This window comes from Bison bison, unplaced genomic scaffold (assembly GCF_000754665.1).
Source record: "Bison bison bison isolate TAMUID 2011002044 unplaced genomic scaffold, Bison_UMD1.0 scf7180017864284, whole genome shotgun sequence".
NCBI lineage: Eukaryota > Metazoa > Chordata > Mammalia > Artiodactyla > Bovidae > Bison > Bison bison.
The window spans coordinates 1,440,297-1,447,870 of record NW_011494856.1 but is presented as its reverse complement, the minus strand read 5'-3'; the positions used below and the strand labels follow the sequence as shown (position 1 = coordinate 1,447,870).

At 51.0% G+C, this 7,574-nt stretch overlaps 1 protein-coding gene across 1 annotated transcript in view; it reads left to right on the top strand.

Moving 5' to 3' along the window:
• The first annotated feature begins 4,114 nt into the window (after nt 1-4,114).
• Nucleotides 4,115-7,574, top strand: part of STARD10 (StAR-related lipid transfer (START) domain containing 10) — a 33,918-nt gene continuing 30,458 nt past the window's right edge. The window contains exon 1 of the mRNA XM_010849501.1: nt 4,115-4,175. The gene's annotated coding sequence lies outside the window, so the exon portion shown is untranslated. The remainder of the gene's footprint in view (nt 4,176-7,574) is intronic.

The window sequence follows — 7,574 nt, the reverse complement described above, 5'->3', positions numbered from 1 at the left end:
CCCAGCTTTCTAAGGTTTGGGCTGCTGACCTATGTGAAAAGCAGCTGATCCAGCGTGCTGCAGTTTGAGGACAGTGTGCGAGGAGGTATCTGACCCAGGTGAGGAGTGTCCCTACCCACATCATGGTCAGAGGTGGTCAGTGCATAGTTCTTACTTGAAGCACAGCAGTGAAAAGTGGCTGCCCCTCCCCTCCAAAAAAAGATTCAGTGTTAAATTCATGGAGTTTAAGGAACCTGAGTCAACCAGAAGTAGATGTCTCAGAGGCCAAAGAGAGACCTAAGCCATAAATTGTGGGATCATCAGCTTAGGGATGGAAGTGAATGAGGTCATCCAAAGAGAGCATGCAGTGAAGAGAGGGCCTGTGAGGGAACCTGGAGGACACCAGTATTTCAGGGTGTTCTAACCCAATCAGTCAAAGACCACCGGGGACAATCCATAGTCCAATGGAGTCAGGTTTATTGACCCATTGCTATGAGGAAGACAGCACATCAGAGGAATCATGGAGTGTCCTACCAAACAGAAAAAGAGTTCTTATAGGATCTGAGAGAGGTGGAATTAGGTGAAATGTAAATCAGGCAGTAGTTGATAGCTCAAAGCAAACCAAAGCTGTGTGTAAAGTAGCCTACATCAGGTCTGGACTGCTCAGTGGACTCAGGGTCTTGTTTCCTTGGAAACAATAAAGTTAAGGCTCATGTGGAATACATGTTTAGAAGTCCCTTTTCTGAATCTCTCCGCACCTGGGTTTTAAACCCTGTCCTCTTAGTGATTTAGCTCTTCCAGGCAAGAGTTGCATTCCTATTCTAAAAGCAAAATTTCTGATATTCTATGATTTTAGAAAACAAAATTGCTCAGTGAGTAAGAAAGAAATAGTCACTCCACGAAGAGGGTTGTTACGGTATTTTATAGCTGCAGTATGTCCCTGGGAAAAATTTTGTTTCTTATTAATTTTGCGGCTGGCTTTCTCTCTGTCTGTTATTCCAGCCTGATGAATACCACAGCAGGTTTTTACAGCCTGAACTAATTTTTAGATTTTCAAGGGACACACAAAGGAGGTGGAATCTGCAAAGACTGAGTAGGCAATGTGGACAAAAAAAAATGTTGCCTGTCAAGTAAGTAAACAAAAATGTTTCCTGCTGTCAAGTCATCAGCCCCTGCAGTTACCCCCTACAATGGGCGCACCCTGGGGGGGAGTTCTGGATGGAGAAAAACAGTATACTAACCCTAGATAGTTTAAGATGCATCAGTTCAGTTCAGTTGCTCAGTCATGTCCAACTCTTTGCGACCCCATGGACTACAGCACACCAGGCCTCCCTGTCCATCGCCAACTCCTGGAGTTTACTCAAGCTCATGTCCATTGAGTCAGTGATGCCATCCAACCATCTCATCCTCTGTCGTCTACTTCTCCTGCCTTCAATCTTTCCCAGCATCAGGGTCTTTTCCAATGAGTCAGTTCTTCACATCAGGTAGCCAAAGTATTGGAGTTTCAGCTTCAGCATCAGTTCTTCTGATGAATATTCAGGAGTGATTTCCTTTAGGATGGACTAGTTGGATCTCCTTGCTGTCCAAGGGACTGTCAAGAGTCTTCTCCAACACCACAGTTCAAAAGCATCCCAAAGGAATAATTTCAGTGAGCCTAGACTCTTGCATTTTCCCATACATAAAAGGGCACTAAGAGTTAATTTGTGACGTCTGGTTTCTTGTGTATGAATAGCAATAATCTTTGGATGTTCACTATACATTTTTTTTTTTCAGGAAAAATTCCTTGCTCCTCCCTTACCTCTTTTGAACAGTCCTTCAGAGCTATCTGAGAGGCTGCCATCCCAAATTATAGTCCTCAGTAAGGCTACAAATAAAACGTAGTTCTCAACTTTTACGTGGTACTTTTTTTCAGTCCAGAGTAGAAAGAAAACTATAAAGTCTTAGGTCTCACAAACCAGGAAGATGATTGCTGATTATGAACACTGTGCACTGTGGAATAAGGTGGCCACTAGCCATAGCGGAAACTCCAGTACTTTGGCCACCTGATGCAAAGAACTAACTCACTGGAAAAGACCCTGATGCTGGGAAAGATCGAAGGCAGGAGGAGAAGAGGACGATAGAGGATGAGATGGTTGGATGGCATCACCGACTCAATGGACATGAGTTTGAGTAGGCTCCGGGAGTTGGTAATGAACAGGGAAGCCTGGCAGGCTGCAGTCCATGGGGTCGCACAGAGTCGGAAGCAACTGAGCGACTGAGCTGAGCCCATAGGTGGCTATTTAAATTTAACTAAAAGTAATTAATTGGATTTAATTTTTAAATAAATTCAAATATTTTTCTTTCTTCATGGCACTTAAACTCATGTCAAATGTTCAGTAGCCACAGGCTAGTCTCTACCCTATTGGACAGTGCTGCTGCTAAGTCACTTCAGTCGTGTCCGACTCTGTGCGACCCCATAGACGGCAGCCCACTAGGCTCCTCTGTCCCTGGGATTCTCCAGGCAAGAACACTGGAGTGGGTTGCCATTTCCTTCTCCAATGCATGAAAGGGAAAAGTGAAAGTGAATTCGCTCAGTCGTGTCTGACTCTTTGCGACCCCATGGACTGCAGCCTACCAGGCTCCTCCGTCCATGGGATTTTCCAAGCAAGAGTACTGGAGTAGGTGGCCATTGCCGTCTCCAATTGGACAGTGCAGCTGTAGAATATCTCCATCGTTACAAGCAGTAAGAGAACTGAGAGTCACAGGCGATGGTGACCCCTGGGAGTGTAGTATCACCCCAACACTCAGCCCAGCAGAGTTATTCTTTTCGTTTGACAGCTACCGTGTAACTGTAGCTTGAACCACGACCAAGGCTAAAAGCCGGAGGCTCCACCGCTTCTTCACGATTCCCTTCCTGCACAAACTACCATCGCCACACTCTATCTCCCAGCAAGCCCCGGGCCCGTCTTCTGAGACGCTCGCCTCTTGGACTTCTGGGAAATGTAGTTTAAGCAGAGTTCCAACTCTGGGAAGGTTCTAGCCACGAACTAAGGCTCCCATGAGGCAGTGCGTGGTCAGTTCCACTGCAATTCACCGCGGCCGCCAAGTGTGCCATGAGGGGCCCGAAAGTCTGCACCCGAGTCTTAGCGCAACGGTGACTTGAGATGCAGGAGTCTGGAGGGACAGTGCTGTGCCTCTCCCTGCCACTGCTTAGATCTCCGCCGCTCCGGAGTTGCAGAGACGCCTCAACCCAAGGCGGAGCCGACCGGGCCCCAGGGAACCGTAATTAAACTCCAGCCACAACCACTAGGGGACTTGAAAGCAGCGTCCGACGGCGATCGGTGGGGCGATCCCTGACGGGAAGCGCACGCGCAAATGCCGGGCCTCAGGCCTTCTGTAAACACCGAAGAGCGCCTGCGCGAACGGAGCGCCTGGGGATGGACACGCGGGGGCGCCTTAGCAAAGATAACAGTAATAAACAGTAACGTAACGGTCCCGTTATTTTTCTGCCCCCCCCCCCTTTTTTTAATGGTTTGCTAAGCACAGCTCCCTTCATTGAGCACTCATTTTACCAGTGGGACAGCGGGTCAGAGAAAGTGATACAGCGAGAGTCCTAGCATCTTTGCGTGTGAGGGACCAACGATGGTTCAGGATGCAAGGACTCTAGACTCTGTCTTTGAGTTGCTGTGTGACCTTGGTAGTTCTGTTCCCCTGAGGACCTAAGCTTTCTGATTTGAAAATGGAAATAGGATATTGGAAGGATCAAATAAAATGCAGAAATGAAACTAAGTTGCCGAGCAATCTATAAGGGCAGAAGATTATTATAATCGGGGGATTGCAGATTGAGGAACTATTTCATCATACTACAAATTGCAAAACTGAGGGGCCCCTACAGGGGCAGGAGCTTGCTCCAGGTCTCAGCAGTCTGTGAGCAAGGGCTAAAACCTAGGCTGCCAGCGTTTGGGCTTGGAGCCCTTCCCTGCACCTCCTGAATTAGTGTCTTTTTTGCATACAGGCTTAGAGAGACAGACTGTGCCCAGAGTCTAGAGAAGCCCCTATTACTAATCCTCCTACCTGCTGGGCCTAGTGGAGGAAGACCCTGCTCTGTTGAGATGACTACCAAAGGCATGAAATTAAGGAGGAACTGGAGAATCCTGGAGACAGAGGACAGTGTGGCAGAAGCTGTACAGATCCTACTTCTCAGAAGAGTGGCCCAGGTAAGGGAAGGAGATCAGATGTGACAGATGAGGGGCTAATGTTAAGGGGACCGACCCTGAATGGAAAAGGGTGGTCTCTATTTCTGAACCTGAGAGGAATTGGGTGCTCAGATGATTCCATCTGGGGCTCTGACAGCTGCCCATGACAGCTGGAGGTGGTACCTGTGCTGGCTTGGATGCTGAGAGGAGGTGATGCAGGTTGAGCTGAGAGGCTTTAGGAGCCACTCGCCCACCAGGTGGAGCTGTCAGGTGGCATCGTGGGCAAAGCATACCACCAACCAAGATACTGACCTCTCTGTCCCTTGGAGCGGGGCTGTGCCCAGTTGTCTCTCCGGAGTGCTCTTAGAAGTTCTGGACATAGGTGTGGGAGGGGCTTGGAGCCGCTAAGGTCCGGTTGCAAATGGGGCCTCCTCAGGCAAGTCACGAAAGGAAGGTGTTTGTAGAAATAGAAATTCAAGATCTTCCCCACCTCTAACTGTCTCATTCTCTGGGCCTTCACTTGTCTCTGTTTTCAGCAGGGGAAACTGAGGCTAACGGAAGAAAACATTCTCTTCAGGACACACAAGGAGCTGGCGTAAAACTGGACTAGGATAGGGATCTTTCCATGACATGGCAGCGATCAAACATCTTCATCAAACATTTATTGAGTGTCTAATGTATACCCTGAGAAGAGCTACCTTAGGGTACAAACAGAAGCCAGGATTGCAGTCAGACTCAGCTTTTAACTTGCCCTCCCAGTGACTTAATGCTGTGATCCTTGGTGAGTCACTACCCTACTCTGAGCCTCACTGTCTCTAGAGTGGGAGTGGTAAGCTGTATCCAGGGCTGTCTGAAGTGTAACTATGAATTAAATGAGTTAAGAACTGTTAAGTGCATATAACAGCACTAGGCCCATGGTACCCGCTCAGTAACTAAGCCGCTCTTTGTTACTCATGAACATAGGTGGAGGCCAGCTGGAGATAGGGTTCTCCCAGAGTCCAGCAGGGGCGGAGATGCCACCACCCCTGGTCTGTCTGCCTCCCAGATACCTCCACTCTGCGCCCAGGCAGCCTGTGTTTATGAAAGTTGAGGCGGGGGACACTGGCATCCCCATTTCTCCCTCTGGCACTAGGAACCTGGCGGGGAGCATTTTACACCTCCACACACATATGATTCATGTTCCTGATGACCTGGGTCCAGAGTTAAGGTGATTCTTGCCCAGTACAGCTGTACAGTACAGCCCTGGGCAGTGAGACCAGAACCATGACCCTTCCTCCCTGCAGGGCAGAAGTCCCAAAAGGCTGACAGCAGGGTCTTGACCTGTGTGTGTTCCCTGAACAGAGCAGGAGCTGGGGGCAGAGAGGCCCCTGGGTGGAAGACAGGGCCCAATATCAGATACCCTCCCCCCAGCTCACCCCGTTTGAAGGTGGTGGTCTGGTCCATTGGTACTTTCAGCTCTGGTCCAGGCCACCCTAGTGGAGGTCTGGTTCAAACCCCTTATTTATAGAGAAGGAAAGAGATGACCACCGAGCTCACCCAGAGCCCCACAGTAAGGTGGGGGTGAGTCTAGGCCAGAACTCAGGTGTCGTGGTGTTTGGCCAGGGCTCTGCCTGGCAGCTGGTTGGGAGGGGGCAGGCCTTGGCTCCATCTCTCTTTTCCCCCTGCCACTGCAGTCACACTTGGAGCCAGATGTGGACACCTGGGTGGGTTGTGGGTTGGGGCACAGCAGGGTGGGGGTGGGTGCACAGACAGGTAAAGGGAAGGGGAGTGCAGGACCTGGTCAGAGAGCAGTCCAGAGCCGAGCTGGGGTGGGTGGACTGGGGAGCTCTCAGTGGTGTGTGTGTGGCTGCTGCAGGATTCTAGGGCCTTATTAATCAGTCTGAGGCAGCAGGAGATAAAAATACTGTGGGAGCACACTCCTGGAGGAGGGTAGCAAAGCAGATTCAGTAATGAGTCACAGAGCCCAAGCCCTAAATTTAGAAGGTGCTGAAGGAGGCAGCCGCCCCCGGGGAAGCACCCTAGAGATGCCCACTAAGCAGGGGTACCAGTGCCTGAGGGCAGAGGGCAGTGGTTGGCAGGAGTCCCCAACACAGCAATGCCCAGGAAAGCTGGGCTTCTTCTAGGCCTGCCCCAGGTACGAATTTTGGACCTCAAAATGAACCCAGACCCAGTCTTCAGCCCCACTCACTGACAGAGCTCCTAGCAAGCCTTCCCCACATGAGCCCTTCAAAGGGTCCTAGAAACCAGCCCCGGGGGCGTGGACATCTCAGTACTGTCCTGCCTGCTGGCTGGGCACAGCCAGGCTCCCTGGGGCCTGCTGCTGTCCTGGTGCCCTGTTGTCAGACACTGAGAAGGGGGCTGTGTGGATGCAAGGAGCTCATGTCGTTGAGTGAAGGCCTCCCAAAGGGGACCCATCCAGGCCTTTGTAGCTCTGTTGGGAATTGGGGTGAGGGAGGGGGGCAAGATGTTATAATGGCCACTTCTGCTTTATTCTCAGCCCTCCAGGTTCCAGGTGAACTTAGATTGTTTCTTTTTCTCCAGGTCAGAAGAGGGAGGCACTGCCTCCAGGTCAAGGAGCAGAGACTTAGAAAAGAGGCTATGCCTTGGGGACAGCTGCCAGACCTGGGGTAAGGGAGCTTAGGAGACAAGAATTGATAGTAGCTGTGGTGTTTATTGCGGAGAAGGCAATGGCACCCCACTCCAGTACTCCTGCCTGGAAAATCCCATGGACGGAGGAGCCTGGAAGGCTGTAGTCCATGGGGTCGCTGAGGGTCGGACACAACTGAGCGACTTCACTTTCACTTTTCACTTTCATGCGTTGCAGAAGGAAACGGCAACCCACTCCAGTGCTCTTGCCTGGAGAATCCCAGGGACAGGGGAGCCTGGTGGGCTGCCGTCTATGGGGTCACACAGAGTCGGACACGACTGAAGTGACTTAGCAGCAGCAGCAGTGGCATTTATTGAGCGCTTGTTGCTTGCCAGGCACTGTGCTAAGCTCTCCACGTGCATGAACTCACCTCATCCTGGAGGCAACGATCTAAGTTCTGTTAGCCTACTTGTTCATAGGTGTGGGAGTACCAAGACAGAGAGGCTAAGTGACTTACTCCAGATCACACAGGAAGAGGTTCTGACCTAGACGGCCTAGCTCCCTAGCTCATAGCCATTACGCTAGACTGCTGAGCAGGGCATTTTACCCCATCTGCGCTGCCTCCTCTCCTGTCCTTCCTTCCCAGTCCTCCAGGAACTGGGAGCTTCTCTCTGGGCCTTGCAGGGTCTTGATGCCCAGGGTGCTCCTAGGCTTGGAGGAAAGAAGAGCTCTACTGCATGCACCCCCCACCATGCAGGACTCCACAGTTTACAGAGCCCACCCAGCTGCCCCAGGCCAGGAGAGAGGCATCTTAAGCACCTCAGCAGGAAAAC